This window comes from Pan paniscus, chromosome X (genome assembly GCF_029289425.2).
Source record: "Pan paniscus chromosome X, NHGRI_mPanPan1-v2.0_pri, whole genome shotgun sequence".
NCBI classification, from domain to species: Eukaryota; Metazoa; Chordata; class Mammalia; order Primates; family Hominidae; genus Pan; species Pan paniscus.
This window is the reverse complement of record NC_073272.2, coordinates 64,134,067-64,152,655: the sequence shown is the minus strand read 5'-3', so window position 1 is coordinate 64,152,655 and position 18,589 is coordinate 64,134,067. Positions and strand designations below refer to the sequence as shown.

Genomic DNA, 18,589 nt, shown 5'->3' with positions numbered 1-18,589 from the left:
CTGAAGTGGCAGAGCAGCTTGCACAACAGCCTGGACATGTTGCAGAGCCTTCTCCTCTTCTGGATCCCACTCAAAACTGGCAGACTTTCAGAGCACTTAATAAATCAGCCCAAGCAACACACCCAAATGAGGAAAGTGTTGCTTCCAAAATCCAAATAGGCCCACTAGGCGTTGTGCTTCTTTCTTGGTTGTAGGAGGGGCCCAGTACAGCAACTTATCCTTTACCTTACAAGGAATATCTCAACAGGTCCCACACCACTGGACCCCTAGAAATTTTACTGAGGTAGAAGGTCCCTGAATTTTAGTCAGATTTATTTCCCATCCTCTAGTACACAAATGTCTCCCCAATAAGTCCAGTGTGTTTGCTACTTCTTGCTCACTGGATCCAATCTGCATAATGTCATCAATGTAATAGACCAATGTGATATCTTGTGGGAGCAAAAAGTGATCAAGGTCTCTCCAAATAAGATTATGACACAAAGCCAGAGAGTTAATATACCCCTGAGGTAGGACAGTAAAGGTATATTGTTAACCTTGCCAGCTGAAGGCAAATTACTTCTGGCAGGCTTTATGGACAGGAATGGAGAAAAAGGCATTTGTCAAGTCAATGGCTGCAATACCAGGTACCAGGAGACGTGCTAATTTGCTCAAGCAATGAACCCACATCTGATACAGCAACTGCAATTGGAGTCACCACTTGGTTAAGCTTACGATAATTCACTGTTATTCTCCAAGATCCATCTGTCTTCGGCACAGTCTAAATGGGAGAGTTGAATTGGGATGGGGTGGGAATCACAACCCCTGCATCTGTCAAGTCTTTGATGGTGGCAATAATCTCTGCAATCCCTCCAGGGATGTGATATTGTTTTTGATTTACTATTTTTCTAGGAAGAGGCAGTTCTAACGGCTTCCATTTGGCCTTTCCCACCATTATCGCTCTCACCCTACCAGTCAGGGAGCCAATGTGGGGATTCTGCCAGCTGCTAAATATGTCATGCCAATTATGCATTCTGGCACTGGGGAAGTGACCATAGGATGAGTCTGGGAACCCACTGGACCCACTGTAAGTCAGACCTGAGATAAAACTCCATTAATTACCTGACCTCCATAAGCCCCTATTTTAACTGGAGTACCACAATGACGTTTTGGGTCCCCTGGAATCAACATCAGTCAGAGTCAGTGTTTAGCAGTCCCTGAAATGTCTGATCATTTCACTTTTCCCAGTGCATGGTTACCCTGGTGGAAGGCCAGGTGTATCCTTGGGGAAGGATGGGAGAAAGATTCACTTCATAAATTGTCATTAATGTAGTGGGATCCTTCCACAAGGGGACCCTGCCTCCCCTTTATTCAAGGGGTTCTGGATCTGTAAATTGGCTCAGGTCAGGAAATTGATTTAGGGCCCATGATTGTCTGTTTTTATAATTTAAATTAGTCTTTCATCCATTCAACATAAAAGTTTTCTGTTTGTATAATATATGTAGGAATGTAGTAGGCTTTCTATCAATTTCACTTCTAGGAACATGGTAGTTAGCCAATTCCAGAGCTCTGCATGAGTCAGACTATTCTGTTTGCTGCTTTGCATCTGCTATATATTATGGCAGCTACACTCACCTTGCCTTTGACGGTTGTGTGCTGCCACTTGGCCCCTGCCATCTCAAGATCCAATTATTCCCATTGTATTTAAATTTTATAGTTGAGTGACTGTGGTTTCCATTGTTAGATCTGACATACAGAGAAGAACAATTACAGGGCTCTTCAAAAATGCAGATGCTGCCCTCACAAATCTATTTTGCAAGGCATTGGTTAAGGGTATATCTTCTGGACCTTCCAAGCTGGGATGAGTAGGACTAAAGTGACTAATCCACTCCACCAGCCCAATCTCCCTAAGCCTTTGGATCCCTTCCTCTACATTAAACCAAAAGTGAGCAGCCATTTCCAGCTTGCTCACAGTGGGTCATATTTTAATTCATATTTCAGCTAACCAAACAAATAAACTATTGGAACCTTTTTTAACTCCCTGAGCTGCAACATTAAATGCAGAATCCCTACTTAGTGGACCCATTAAATGCAGAGTCCCTACTTAGTGGGCCCAAATAAATAAATTCAGCCTGATACAACTCTACGTTCCTTCCACCATTATCCCATACCCATACCTGTTCTCATGATTTCTGTTTATATGAATTACAGAACTCAAACAGTTCTTTTTGAGTGTAGCACACCTCCTTATGGGTCACACTCTCAACCTCACCTCTAGGGGCCCACCAAGACTTTAGTCTATATGTCTAGAAGCAAACAGAGGTTTTGGGGGTGGCCCTTGAGGAGAATCAACATTATCTAGCCTGGCAACTGCCTCAGGAGCGGGCATCACTGTTGCCTCAAGCAGCACAGCATTTATCTTCTCAGACAAACGTGGAAAGGCTGATGGCAGCATGGGTCAGGGAGGGAATGTTGCCACTATCGGAGACAGGGAAACTCTTCCTTTTGGCAAAACAGCTTCATAAGAGTTTACTAACTCTGTGTCCCCAGCTTCATCAGGGTCCTCCAACACGTCCCCATTCCAAGTTTCAAGGTCCCATTCTTTTCCAATCAATGCTCTTACTTTAACAGTATACACCTGGCACAGCTGTCCGTGTACCTCTCATTGCAGGTCAGCCACTTGCATGATAAGAGCTTATGTCTGTTTTTTTTTTTTTTCCCCACAATTTCAGTTCTTTTTCTACAGGAAATAAGACTCTCACTCAGGGCAATCTTAGCAGATTTGAGGCTCAGTATCTGCTTCTGAAGCCAGGAGACAGAATCCCTGAGTTCATCATTTTCTTTCACCACTTTGTCCACTCAACTTAGGAGCAACCAATCAGCTTCATTATGTTCCTTGGTTCTCCACATATGGTCAAAGGTATTATGCAGAGTCACTAAACTACTTGCCTCACATAAGTGGTAAATCAGAAGTGTCAAATGCATTTATTTTACATAACTCTCCAAACAATTTATTCCAAGGACTATCAGTGTTCTCCATACTATTAGAAGCATCTTTGGATCTAATCACATTAGGCAGCCAACTCCAGAAACCCCCAAACTAATGAAAGAACCCTATCCTTAATATTCTGCTCCTCTATCCCTACTCCTGGTACCAAAGTCTGTATTAGTCACGGCTCTCTTAGAGGGACATAACTAATTGGAAATACACACACACACACACACACACACACACACACACACACACAGGAATTTATTAAGCATTAACTTACATGATCACAAGATCCACAATAGGCTGTCATCAAGCTGAGGAGTAAGATGAGCCAGTCTGAATCCCAAAACTGAAGAACATGGAGTCCAATGTTCAAGGGCAAGAAGCATCCAGCACGGGAGTAACATGTGGGCTGGGAGGTTTGGCCCATCTCTCCTTTTCACATTTTTCTGCCTGCTTTATAGTCACTGGAAGCTGGTTAGATTGTGCCCACCAGATTAGGGGTTGATCTGCCTTTCCCAGATCACTGACTCAAATGTTAATCTCTTTTGGCAACACCCACACAGACACACCCAGGATTATTACTTAGTATCAATCAATCCAATGAAGTTGACACTCAGTATTAACCATCACACTCTACAAGGTGGGAGAGTGGGAGTGGAGTAAGGGTTAAAAAATTACCTATTGAATACAATGTTCACTATTTGGTTGATAGGTACACTGGAAGCCTAAATCTCACCATTGTGCAACACTCCCTTGTAACAAACCTGCACATATACCTCCGAATCTAAAAATAAAAACAAAAAATTGATTCTCTTGTAGGCAGCATATAGTTAGGTCTCTTTTTAGCTATTCATTCTATGAGTTTTCATTGGAGAATTTAATTCGTTTGTAGTCAAAGTAATTACTGATGAGCAATAAGTTATTATTGACATTTTGTTAATTGTTTTCTGACTTTTTAAAGATACTTTCGTCCCTTGTTTCTTGCTGTTTTGATTTGTGATTTGATGATTATTTTCTCTAAAGGTATGTATGTTTTAATTTCTATTTTGTGTGTGTACCTACTAAAAGTTTTTGCTTTAGGCTATCATAAGACTTATGTAAAACATCTTCTAGTTATGCAGATTTATTATAAGCTGAGAACAACTTTATTGGGATACAAAAGCTCTGCACTTCTACTCCTCCCATATTTTTTTTGTTTTTGGTACAACAATTCATGTTTATATAATGTTTCAATTAACACATTATTTTGCCTGTAGTTATTTTTAACATTTTTGTCTTTTAACCTTTATTCTAGAGTTATAAGTGATTTACTTATCACCATTATAATCTTAGAGTATTCTGAATTTGACCATATACTCACTTTTACCAGTGCATTTTATAGTTTCATACATTTTTATGTCACTAATTAGCACTCTTTTTTCTGGTTGATGAACTTCTTGTGGCATTTCTTTTAAGGCCAGTCTAGTGGTAACGAACTCCTTTAAGCTTTTTTTTTTTTAATCTGGGAAAGTCTTAATCTCTTTTTTCATTTGCAAATGATAGCTTTGCTAGATATTCTTGGTTGGCAGAGGTTTCATTCAGCAATTTGAATATACCATTTCCCTTTCTCCTGGCATGCAATGTTTCTCTTGGGAAATCTACTGATACCCTTATAAGTATGTCCTTACATGTGAGGAATATATTTTCTCTTGCTGCTTTCAAAATTTGCTCCTTGTCTTTTCTTTTTAACAGTTTGAGTATGTCTTGATGGATTCTATGGGGTGATCTCAATGGAGACTGTGAGATTCATGTATCTGCATGTTCGTATCTCTTCAGAGATTTGAAAAATTGGCAACTATTATTTATTTACATAAGCTTTCTCTATTTTATTCTTATAATGAAAACGCTAGCTTTCTCAATGGTGTCTATAAGTCCTGTGGATGTTCTTCATTCCTTTTTCTCCACTCACTGGATCCTTTTTGATGACCTTTTTTTATTCGTTCAGCAGATCTAACTGAGGCTTTATTTTGGGAAAAATATAAATAAATTTGTTTTTATTTGGGGGCATGGGCAAGTGGGGGTACCCCATGCAATAAACTGCCCACAAGGGTGGGCTGAGGGATAAGGATGAGCCTCAGATGGATCTCCTGTTCCCTATGCTCCCCTGTACTGCAGCATCCCTCACAGGCTCTGGGGCAGCCACAGGAAGGGGAGGTTGGGAGGGGCTGCTACAGCTATTCACTTGGGCAGTGCATCAGAGGACTCGAACATTGGCTTCCCATCACAGGTCTTGATCTTCCTCACAACCATGGCCCTATAGGAGCTGGTACAGCTGAAGGAGCCAGAGGCCCTGCCAAAGCCACAGCTGGAGCCCAGGCCATTGTTAAAGCCAGAGCTTGTGAGGCCTTCATAAGCTGAGCTCATACCACCTGAATAGCCACTTGTAGTCTTCATATGGATAATAATGTTCTGCATTCCAGACTCCAGGCAGCTCTATTCACCTTCCAGAAGCTTCCTGTAGGTGGCAGTCTCAATGTCCGGGGCCTGATTGACTCTCATCAGTTCCTGATAATTATGCAGCTCCCATGCCATATCCTGCTTGGCCCACGGCAAGACAGCCTCCAGTTTCACCAGCTTGGTGTAGGCATTCTTAATGACCAGCTCTTCACACTGCTTTGCATCCACAATGGCAGCCTCCAAGGAAGCCCTCTGGCCTTTAAGACCCTCAATCTGTGCCTGGAGCCAGCTGATGTTCTGGTTCATTTTGGAGAACTCCATCTTTCTTCAACACAAATCATCCCTCTGCTTCCCAGCCAGTGTCTGCAGCTTCTCATACTTAATCTGGTACATGTTTTTAGCCTTGGTTCAGCTGTGGTTGACAATCTTCTCATACTGGGCACAGCCGTTGGCCATGGTGCTATCCATGTGCAAGGAGTGGCTGTTGTTCCTGAACAGAACCACAGATATGTTAAAGATATGGGACTGCAGCTTGCAGAGATCTTCTTTACATAGCTGCCTGAGAAAGCTGATCTCATCAGTCAGCCCTTCCAGGTGAGACTCCAGCTCTATCTTACTCATGTAAGCTTCATTCACATTCTTCTTAAAGGGGACAAATTCATTTTCCATCTCTGCACACTTGTTGATCTCATCCTCATACACATTACTGAAGTCCTCCACCAGCCCATGCATATTGCCAAGCTCTGCCTCCAGCTTCAGCTTCTCTTGTTCCAACCTTTCCAGTTGCCTGCAAAGCTTGTTGATGTAGCTCTTGAATATGTTCATGTTGCTCCAATCTGTCTTCTGCTGCTGCTGCAAGAGGCTTCACTTCATCTTCAGCATCCTGTCCTGCTACTCCAGGAACCATACCTTGATGATGAAGGAGACAAACTTGTTGTTGAATGTCTTGATGGGCTCCTTCTACTGGGTTTTCATGGCCTTGATGTTGGGGTCCACATCCAACTTAAAGGGGCCCAGCAGGCTCTGGTTCACCATGACAGCTGTAATGCCTCCTATACCACTGGCCCCAGCATATCCTCCACCTAGAACCATGCCAGTAACCAGGCCACTACAGAAGCTGGTGTTGCTACAGACTCAGGAAAAGCTTGAAGAGCTGATGCAGGTACTGGGCCTGCTTATGTAAGAGTGGCTGTTGAAGGCCCAGGGGCCAGAGCTGGATGCTTTGTAGGAATTCTGGGTCACCCTGATGGACATGATAGAGTCAGGAGTGGAGCCAGGTGGGCCAAACCAAACAGAGATTTGAGAAGGAACCAAGAAGCTGCTTCTAGGTCGGCTTAAATGACCTATCTTTGAGTTCACAAATTCTTCTGTTTGATCAAGTCTGCTATTGATGCTCTCCATTGCATTTTTTATGCATTGTATTCTTCAGCTCCAGAATTTCTGTTTCTTTTTTAAATCATTTCTATCTCTTTATTGAACTTCTTGTTTTCTGTGTGTGTTTATTGTTTTTCTGATGTTTGTCTATCTGTGCTCACTTATAGCTCACTGAGCATCCTTAAACAATTATTTTAAGTTCTTTGTCAGGAAAATCAAACATATCTATTTTGGGGAGGTAGATTACTAGAAAACTATTGTGTTTCTTTGATGGTGCTATGTTTCCCTGATTTTTCATGTTTCTTATTGCCTTGCATTGCTGTCTGTGCATTTGATGGAGCAGTCACGTTTTCCATATATTACTGGCTTGTTCTGGGAGCAAAAGACATTCACCTACATGTGAGTGTGAGGGTGATGCTGGGGCGGAGTGTGGTGTTTTCAGCTTCAGTAGGAGCCAAGGGATGTTGTCTCCATGTAGCTAGGATCAATGTCAACAAATATTGAAGAGGTTCCTAGAGATTAAGGCTGTGGGTGTCCTCAGTGACATTGAGAGCTATGGGGTTTTTCAACAGCAAAAGCTTCTGGGAGTGTTCTGTTCTCTTTTTTTCCCACAGGGGAAGACATAGCCAAGGGGATTCCTCTTGTCACCAGGTCTAATTCACAGGTTTGCTTGCAGTGGTAATGGCACAGGTTTCTGATGAGTGGAATCCATAAAGTAGTCATAAGGAAGGAGAATCAGACTTCTACGTTTGTGACAACCCTCCCACTCACTCTGCCAGGCACCAAGCAGGTGGAAAATCTCCCTCCAAATGACAATTTTTACTCTGGAATAAGTGAAACTGAAGTAGTCAGCCAGCACAATGATCTCCAAGATAACACAGTTAAGGAGTTAGTTTAGAAATTTATCAGATAAATTTAACAAAGAGATTAAAGTAATTTCTTTTTAAATTTAGAGACTGGGCCTTCTGCTGTTGCCCAGGCTGAAATGCAGTGGTGCAGTCACAGTTCACTGCAGCCTCAAACTCCTGGGCTTAAGCAATCCTCCTGCCTCAGCCTCCCAAAGTGATGGGATTATAGTCATGAGTAATCATGCCTGGCCTAAAGTAATTTTTAAAAAATCAAACAGAAATTTCAAAACTGATAAATACTTTTGCTAAACTGAAGAACTATTTACAGGTTCTCAACAGTGGAAATGTACGAAGAAGAGGAAAGAATCAATGAGCTTGAAGACCAGGTGTTTGAAAATGCACAATAATAGGTGAAGCAAAATGAATGAAGAGCACCTACAAGATACATAAAAATCTCTGAAAAGATCAAAGGTAAAAATTATTGGTGTTCAAGAGGTAACTGAGCAAGAACAAGGAGTAGAAAGCTTATTCAAAGAGATAATAACAGAAAACTGTCCAAAACTTGAGAAATATATAAATATCCAGGTACAAGAAGTTCTTTTTTTTTTTTTCTTCTTTTTTTTTATTATACTTTAAGTTTTAGGGTACATGTGCACATTGTGCAGGTTAGTTACATATGTATACATGTGCCATGCTGGTGCGTTGCACCCACTAACTCGTCATCTAGCATTAGGTATATCTCCTAATGCTATCCCTCCCCCTCCCCCCACCCCACCACAGTCCTCAGAGTGTGATATTCCCCTTCCTGTGTCCATGTGATCTCATTGTTCAATTCCCACCTATGAGTGAGAATATGCGGTGTTTGGTTTTTTGTTCTTAAAATACCAAACATCGTCAGCTCAATAGGACTACTCCAATAATCAAAACAGCAAAGATCGAGGACAAAGAGAGGATCCTAAAAGCAGCAAGAGGAAAGAAGCAAATAACATTTAAAGGAGCTCCAATTCATCTGGCAATAAACTTCTCAGTGGAAACCATACAGGCCTGCAAAGAATTGAATTAATTTTTCAAAGTACTCAGAGAAAAAATTACCATGAAAGAGTATTGTAGTCCAGAAAACTATCAGTTAAATATGAAGGTATAAAGAGATAAAGTCTTTCCCAGACAAAGAAAATCTGAGATAATTCAACATCACCAGGTAAATCTTGCAAGAAATGCTAGAGGCAGTCTTACAAAGAAAAAAAAAAAAATTCAAAAGAAAACTTTTCAAGGTATGAAACCCATTAGTAAAATTAAATACATGGACAAACCCAGAATACTCTATTACTGTATTTGTGATGTGCAAATCCACTTATAAGTCTAGCCCAAAAGACAAATGAAGCACAAAAGAAAAATCTATCAAAAATAATAATTGCTACAGCAACTTCAGAGATAAGTAATATAAGATAGGTAGATTAGGACAATTAAAAATCAACATGTGGAAGGGATGAATTTAAAGTGTAGATTTTTTGTGTGTTCTTTGCCTTTGTTTCTATTTTTTTCCGTGTGATCTAAGATTAGTTGTCATATCTTTTAAATAACTTGTATTTATAAGGTGCTTTTCTTGTAAGCTTCATGATACTCACAGTACAAAATTCTATAACAGATTCACTAAAAATAAAAAGCAACGCATTAAAACATACTACCAGAAATAATCACTTAACTGCAAAGTAAGACATAAATAAAGGATGAAAGTAAGAGAGGAGTCTCAAAACAACGAGAATACAAGCAACAAAATGGTAGTAGTAAGTCCTTTCTTATCAATAGTAACAATGAATGTGATGGTCTCCATTTTGCAATTAAAAGACACAGAGTGGTTGAGTGTACAAAGATACAAGATCCAACTATATCCTGCCTTCATGAAACCCACTTCACCTATAAACACATAAAATGAAGGTGAAGGAGTAGAAAAGATATTTTATACAACTAGAAATTAAAAAAAAAAAAGGCCCAGGCACAGTAGCACACGCCTGTAATCCCCAGCTATTTGGGTGGCTGATGCAGGAGAATTGCTTGAACCTGGGAGGCAGACATTGCAGTGAGCTGAGATTCAGCCTGGGTGACAAGAGAGAAACTCCATCTCCAAGAAAAAAAAAAAAAGGAAAAAGAAACCAATAAAAGAGCAGTAGCAGCTATACTCATATCAGATAAAATATATTACAAATCAAACACTGTATAAAAAAACAAGTCACTATATAATGATAAAGGGGTCAATTCAGCAAGAACATAAATATTATAAATATCTATGCATCCAATATCAGAGTTCCCAAGTACATAAGCAAAGATTAATAGACCTAAAGAGAGATAGAGTACAATACAATAATAGTAGGGACCTTTAATACCTCACTCTCCGTAATTGACAGATCATCAATACATAAAAGCAGACTTCATACAGACAGAAAAGTAACAAAAGAAACAGCGGAGTTAAACTACACATTAGATATAATAGGCTTAACTGACATTTACAAAACATTTCACTCAACTGCTGCAGAATACACATTATTTTCAGCAGCACATGGAACATTCTTCAGAATAGATCATATATTAGGCCACAAACAAGTCTGAACAATGTTTTAAATAAAAATCCTATCAAATATCTTTTCTGACCACAATGGAATAAAATTAGAAATCAATAACAAGAGAAACCTCAGAAAATACACAAACACATGGAAATTAAAAAATATGCTCCTGAACAACTGAAGGGTCAATAAAGAAATTAAGAAGGAAATTTGATCATGGTGGATAAAGTTTTTGATGTGCTGCTGAATTCGGTTTGCCAGTATTTCATGAGGATTTTTGCATCAATGTTCATCAAGGATATTGGTCTAAAATTCTCTTTTTTGGTTGTGTCTCTGCCCGCCTTTGGTATCAGGATGATGCTGGCCTCATAAAATCAGTTAGGGAGGACTCCCTCTTCTTCTATTGATTGGAATAGTTTCAGAAGGAATGGTACCAGCTCCTCCTTGTACCTCTGGTAGAATTCGGCTGTGAATCCATCTCATCCTGCACTCTTTTTGGTTGGTGAGCTATTGATTATTGCCACAATTTCAGATCCTGTTATTGGTCTATTCAGAAATTCAAATTCTTCCTGGTTTAGTCTTGGGAGAGTGTATGTGTGGAGGAATTTATCCATTTCTTCTAGATTTTCTAGTTTATTTGCATAGAGGTGTTTGTAGTATTCTCTGATGGTAGTTTGTATTTCTGTGGGATTGGTGTTGATATCCCCTTTATCATTTTTTATTACATCTATTTGATTCTTCTCTCTTTTTTTCTTTATTAGTCTTGCTAGCGGTTTATCAATTTTGTTGATCCTTTCAAAAAACCAGCTCCTGGATTCATTAATTTTTTGAAGGGTTTTTTGTGTCTCTATTTCCTTCAGTTCTGCTCTGATTTTAGTTATTTCTTGACTTCTACTAGCTTTTGAATGTGTTTCATCCCTGGGATGCAAGGCTGGTTCAATATATGCAAATCAATAAATGTAATCCAGCATATAAACAGAACCAAAGACAAAAAAACACATGATTATCTCAATAGATGAAGAAAAGGCCTTTGACAAAATTCAACAACCCTTTATGCTAAAAACTTTCAATAAATTAGGTATTGATGGGACGTATCTCAAAATAATAAGAGCTATCTATGACAAACCCACAGCCAATATCATACTGAATGGGCAAAAACTGGAAGCATTCCCTTTGAAAACTGGCACAACACAGGGATGCTCTCTCTCACCACTCCTATTCAACATAGTGTTGGAAGTTCTGGCCAGGGCAATCAGGCAGGAGAAAGAAATAAAGAGTATTCAATTAGGAAAAGAGGAAGTCAAATTGTCCCTGTTTGCAGATAAGATTGTATATCTAGAAAACCCCATTGTCTCAGCCCAAAATCTCCTTAAGCTGATAAGCAACTTCAGCAAAGTCTCAGGATACAAAACCAATGTGCAAAAATCACAAGCATTCTTATATACCAACAACAGACAAACAGAGAGCCAAATCATGAGTGAACTCCCATTCACAATTGCTTCAAAGATAATAAAATACCCAGGAATCCAACTTACAAGGGATGTGAAAGACCTCTTCAAGGAGAACTACAAACCACTGCTCAATGAAATAAAAGAGGATACAAACAAATGGAAGAACATTCCATGCTCATGGATAGGAAGAATCAATATCGTGAAAATGGCCATACTGCCCAAGGTAATTTACAGATTCAATGCCATCCCCATCAAGCTACCAATGACTTTCTTCACAGAATTGGAAAAAACTACTTTAAAGTTCATATGGAACCAAAAAAGAGCCCACATTGCCAAGTCAATCCTAAGCCAAAAGAACAAAGCTGGACGCATCATACTACCTGACTTCAAACTATACTACAAGGCTACAGTAACCAAAACAGCATGGTACTGGTACCAAAACAGATAAATAGATCAGAGAATCTGATCAGAACAGATGAGAGGAACAGAACAGAGCCCTCAGAAATAATGCCACATATCTACAACTATCTGATCTTTGACAAACCTGAGAAAAACAAGCAATGGGGAAAGGATTCCCTATTTAATAAATGGTGCTGGGAAAACTGGCTAGCCAGATGTAGAAAGCTGAAACTGGATCCCTTCCTTACACCTTATACAAAAATCAATTCAAGATGGATCAAAGACTTAAATGTTAGACCTAAAACCATAAAAACACTAGAAGAAAACCTAGGCAATACCATTCAGGACATAGGCATGGGCAAGGACTTCCTGTCTAAAACACCAAAAGCAATGGCAACAAAAGCCAAAATTGACAAATGGGATCTAATTAAACTAAAGAACTTCTGCACAGCAAAAGAAACTACCATCAGAGTGAACAGGCAACCTACAAAATGGGAGAAAATTTTTGTAACCTACTCATCTGACAAAGGGCTAATATCTAGAATCTACAATGAACTCAAACAAATTTACAAGGAAAAAACAAACAACCCCATCAAAAAGTGGGCGAAGGACATGAACAGACACTTCTCAAAAGAAGACATTTATGCAGCCAAAAAACACATGAAAAAATGCTCACCATCACTGGCCATCAGAGAAATGCAAATCAAAACCAAATTGAGATACCATCTCACACCAGTTAGAAAGGCAATCATTAAAAAGTCAGGAAACAACAGGTGCTGGAGAGGATGTGGAGACATAGGAACACTTTTACACTATTGGTGGGACTGTAAACTAGTTCAATCACTGTGGAAGTCAGTGTGGCGATTCCTCAGGGATCTAGAATTAGAAATACCATTTGACCCAGCCATCCCATTACTGGGTATATACCCAAAGGACTATAAATCATGCTGCTATAAAGACACATGCACAGGTATTTTTATTGTGGCATTATTCACAATAGCAAAGACTTGGAACCAAGCCAAATGTCCAACAATGATAGACTGGATTAAGAAAATGTGGCACATATACACCATGGAATACTATGCAGCCATAAAAATGATGAGTTCATGTCCTTTGTAGGGACATGGATGAAATTGGAAATCATCATTCTCAGTAAACTATCTCAAGAACAAAAAAACAAACACTGCATATTCTCACTCATAGGTGGGAATTGAACAATGAGAACACATGGACACAGGAAGGGGAACATCACACTCTGGGGACTGTTGTGGGGTGAGGGGAGGAAGGAGGGATAGCATTCGAGATATACCTAATGCTAGATGACGAGTTAGTGGGTGCAGCGCACCAGCATGGCACATGTATACATATGTAACTAACCTGCACATTGTGCACATGTACCCTAGAACTTAAAGTATAGTAATAATAAAAAAAAGAAGGAAACTTGAAAATTTCTTCAAACAAATGAGAACAGAAATACAACATATGGAAATCAATGAGATGCAACAAAAGCAGTATTAAGAGGAAAGTTTACAGCAATGAATGCCTATATAAAAAAAGTAGAAACTCTTCAAATAAATTCATACTGCACCTCAGGAACTAGAAAAGTAAGAACAAACCAAATCTCAAATTAGCAGGGAGAAAGAAATAATACAGATCTGAGCAGAAATAAATGAAATTGAGACTAAAAACACAATACAGGTGATTAACAAAAGAAAAAGTTGGTTTACTGAAAAGAAAAACAAAATCAGCAAACCTTCAGCTAGACTAAGAAAAAAAAGAGAAGACCCAAATAAACAAAATCAGAAATGAAAAAGTTGACCTAACAACTTAGACCTCTGAAGTACAAAAAAATCGTTAGAGACTACTATGAAAAACTAACTATACACTAACAAATTGGAAAACCAAAAAGAAACGGATACATTCCTGGATACATACAACCTACCAAAATCAAACCATGAAGAAATAGTAATCCTCAGTAAACCAGTAACAAGTAATGAGATCAAAGTCATAATAAAAAGTCTCTGATCAAAGAGAAGCCCAGTAATTGGTGGATTCACTGCTGAATTCTACCAAACATTTCAAGAAGAATTAATAAAAATCCTACTCAAACTCTTCAAAAAAATTAAAGAGGAGGGAATACTTCCAAGCTCATTCTATGAGATCAGCATTAACCTGACACCAAAACCAGACACAGATGAAACAAGAAACAAAAACTACAGGGCATTATTTACTGATGAAAATAGATACAAAAATCCTCAATCAAATACTAGCAAACCAAATTCAACAACACAGTAAAAAGATCATTCACCATGGTCAAGTGAAATTCATCCCAGGGATACAAGGATGGTTCCTTATAAACAAATCAATAAACATGATGTATTACATTAATAGAATTATGAACAAAAATTATATGATTATTTCAGTAGGTGCAAAAACTTGATTAAATTCAGGATTCCTTTATGATAAAAAACCCTAATCAGGGGTATAGAGGGAACATACCTCAAAATAATGAAGGCTATATAAGACAAGCCCATGGCTAACACTGTACTAAATTGGGAAAAATTGGAAGCCTTTCCTCTAGGGACTGTAACAAAACAAGGATGCCCACTTTCAACAACAGTATTCAACATAGTACTGGAAGTCTTAGCCAGGGGAACTAAACAAAAGACAGAAATAAAGGACATCCAAATTGTGATGGAAGAAGTCAAATTAGCCTTGTTCACAGATGAGAAGATCTTTTTTTTTTTTTTTTTTTTTTTTGAGACGGAGTCTTGCTCTGTTGCCCAGGCTGGAGTGCAGTGGCGCGATCTTTGCTCACTGCAAGCTCCGCCTCCCGGGTTCACGCCATTCTCCTGCCTCAGCCTCCCGAGTAGCTGGGACTACGGGCGCCAGCCACCATGCCCAGCTAATTTTCTGCACTCTTAGTAGAGATGGGGTTCCATCTTGTTAGCCAGGATGGTCTTGATCTCCTGACCTCGCGATCCACCTGCCTCGGCCTCCCAAAGTGATGGGACCACAGGCGTGAGCCACCACACCCAGCCAGATGACAAGATCTTATATGTAGAAAAACCTAAGGACTCCACCAACGTTAGAATTGATAAATGAATTCAGTAAAATTGCAGGATGCAAATAAACACAAAAATATTAGTAGCACTTATATACACCAATAGCAAATGATCTGAATATCAAGAAAGCAATCTCATTTACAAAAAATTATAATATATAAAATACCTAGGAATCAATGTAACCAAAGAGCTGAAAGATCTATACAAGGAAAACTATAAGACTTTGATGAAAGAAATAGATGAGAACACAAAAATGGAAAAATATGCCATGCTTATAGATTGGGAGAATTAATATTGTTCAAATGACAATGCTACCCAAAGCAATTTACAGGTTAAATGTCATCCCAATCAAAATACCCATGATATTTTTCACAGATATAGGAAAAAAATTGAAAATTTATATGAAACCACAAGAGTCTCTAAATACTCAAAGCAATCTTGGGGAAAAAATAACAAAGCTGTAGGCATCACCCTACCTGACTTCAAAATATACAACAACATTATAATAACCAAAACAGCATAGTGGTGGTGGCCTAAAAACAGACACACAGACCAATGGAATGGAATAGAGAACCCTGAAATAAATCCACACATTTACAGTTAACTTATTTTTGACAAAGGTGCCAAGAACATACACTGGGGAAAGGGTACTCTCTTCAATAAATAATGCTGGGAAAATTAGATATGCACAGACAATGAAGGAAATTGGACCCTTATCTCATATCACATACCAAAATCAACTCAGAATGAACTTAAGACTAAAAGAAAATGCAGGGAAAACTGAAATGACATTGGTCTGGGCAATGATTTGTTGGATTTGGCTCCAAAAGATTAGGCAACAGAAGCACAAATAGTCAAATGCAATTACATCAAACTAAATAGCTTCTGCATAACAAAAGAAACAATGAACAAAATGAATAGACAACCTACAGATTAGGAGAAAATATTTGGAAGTAATACATTTTATAAGGGATGAATTTCCAAAATATATAAGGAACTCAAACAACTCAATAGCAAAAGAACAAATAACCCAATTTAGACCGTGCATGGTGACTCATGCCTGTAATTCCAGCACTTTGAGAGGCCGAGGAGGGCAAATCATTTGAGGTCAGGAGTTGGAGACCAGCCTGGCCAATACAGTGAAACCCCATCTCTCCTAAAACACAAAAATTAGCCAGGCGTGGTGGCATGCTCCTGTAGTCCTAGCTACTTGGGAGGCTGAGGCAGAAGAATTGCTTGAACCCAGGAAGCGGAGGTTGCAGTGAGCTGAGATCGTGCCATTGCACTCCAGCCTGGGTGTCGCAGGGGCACTCTGTCTCAAAACTAAATAAAAAAATCAGTAAATAAATAAAATAAAAATGGACAGAGAACCTGAATAGACATTTCTCAAGACATACAAATGGCTAACAGATATATAAAACAATGCTCAACATCACTAATCATTAGGGAAATGCAAACTAAAACCACAATGAAATATCACCTCACACTTGTCAAAATGGCTAGTATCAAAAAGATGAAAAATAGCAGGGAAACCCTGTCTGCAGAGTGGCTTTAGCCTGTGAGCAGCGAGACCCAGGGACAGAGTCTCAGCCCTGCCGCTGCCGACACCGCCAAGAGACTGCTGAGCCCCGGTTCATAGGCCACCACTCACTTTCAGAAGGCCAAACTGGCCGAGTAGGCCATATGATGACATGGCAGCCTGCATGAAGTCTTGTAACTGAGTAAGGAGCTGAATTGTCCAATGAGGAGAGGAACCTTCTCTCAGCTGCTTATAAAAATGTTGTAGAAGCCCGTAGATCATCTTGGAGGATCTTCTCAAGTATTGAACAAAAGACGGAAGGTGCTGAGAAAAAAAACAGTAGATAGTATGAGAATACAAAGAGAAAATTGAGATAGAGCTAGGAGATATCTGCAATGATTTACTCCTTTTTTGGAAAAGTTCTTGATCCCCAGTGCTTCACAAGCAGAGAGCAAAGTCTTCTATTTGAAAATGAAAGGAGACTACTACGGTTACTTGTCTGAGGTTGCTGCTGGTGATCACAAGAAGGGGATTGTGGATCAGTCACAACAAGCATACCAAGAAGCTTTTGGAATCAGCAAAAAGGAAATGCAACGAGCACATCCTATCAGATTGGGGCTGGGCCTTAACTACTTTGTGTTTTATTATGAGATTCTGAACTCCCCCAGAGAAAGCCTGCTGACTTGCAAAGACAGCTGCCAATGAAGCTATTGCTGAACTTGATACATTAAGTCATACAAAGATAGCACGCTAGTAATGCAATTACTGATAGACAACTCGACATTGTGGACATCGGATGCCAAGGAGATGAAGCTGAAGCAATAGAAGTAGGGGAAAATAAGCTGACCTTCCAACTTTTGTCTGCCTCATTCTAAAATTTACACAGTAGAACATTTGTCCTCCATGCTGTACCACGAATAGCTTTTTGTTAATGATTTTTGACATGTTTATTTTACTTCTATTTGAATTTCTATATTTCTCATGTGGTTTTTATATTTAATGTTAGGAGATTAAAGCCAGTTAACATTTAGGGAGTTATCTGTTTTCATCTTGAGGTGGCCAATATGGGGATGTGGAATTTTTATACAAGCTATAAATGTTTGGCATAGTACTTTTGCTACATTGTGGCTTCCCAAGGGTCGGTGTTAACACTTCCATGTCTAAGCAAAGAAAACTGCCTACATATTGGTTTGTCTCAGTGGGGAATAAAAGGGATCATTGGTACCTTGGGTCCACTCACAAGTAATTGTGGGCACTTTAAGGTTTGGAGCCCTTACATCCTAAAAGATACTTTAGGAAATCTGTTACTGGCTTCTTATAGTTGAGGTATTCTAATGGTATCAGTGATTTGGAAACTATTGCCATTAAAGTAAATCACTTCCTCCCAGGCAGCAGTTTGGCATCTCTCCTTCTTGAGATCAGTGAAATCTCTATGAAAAGACTATATTCCAGCAGTCTCAATTGTGTGATAATTATTATCTTAATATGTGGTGTCCCCCACAGTCTTGTGAGATGAAGATATAGAGATAATTAATAGGCCACATTTGAGTTATTATTAATAGACCACATCTCAAGGCATCCTGCCTTGAACTCTAACTATCCTTATGCCTCCTGACCTTTGCTGTTGTGTGAATAATAAGATCTCAAACTGTTTAACAACACAGGATATGTTACCTCTGTGGTGTCAGTTCCTGGATTTCATTTTAATAGATTTTTGAACAGAACATACTCTCAAGGTAGTGAGACCATAATAGAATCTATTGCATAAATTCTGGAATCTGTAGGCCAAATTTTGATGTGTAACCTTCCACAGCTTCAGCTGGGCTTGGCAGATTTGAAATTCTCTGAAAATTTTCTGTAGCGTCATTTTCCTGCATGTTGTTATTTTGCTGACCCTCTTTGTAACAGCCCATGAGTTAAGTGCTGCATTTATATTGCAAGCTGTTCCTTTGATTTCTGAGATATGAG

The 18,589-nt window shown here is 39.1% G+C and overlaps 1 pseudogene; it reads left to right on the top strand.

Moving 5' to 3' along the window:
• The first annotated feature begins 6,440 nt into the window (after positions 1–6,440).
• On the top strand, positions 6,441–17,496 carry LOC100993595 (14-3-3 protein zeta/delta-like; annotated as a pseudogene).
• Positions 17,497–18,589: the final 1,093 nt, after the last annotated feature.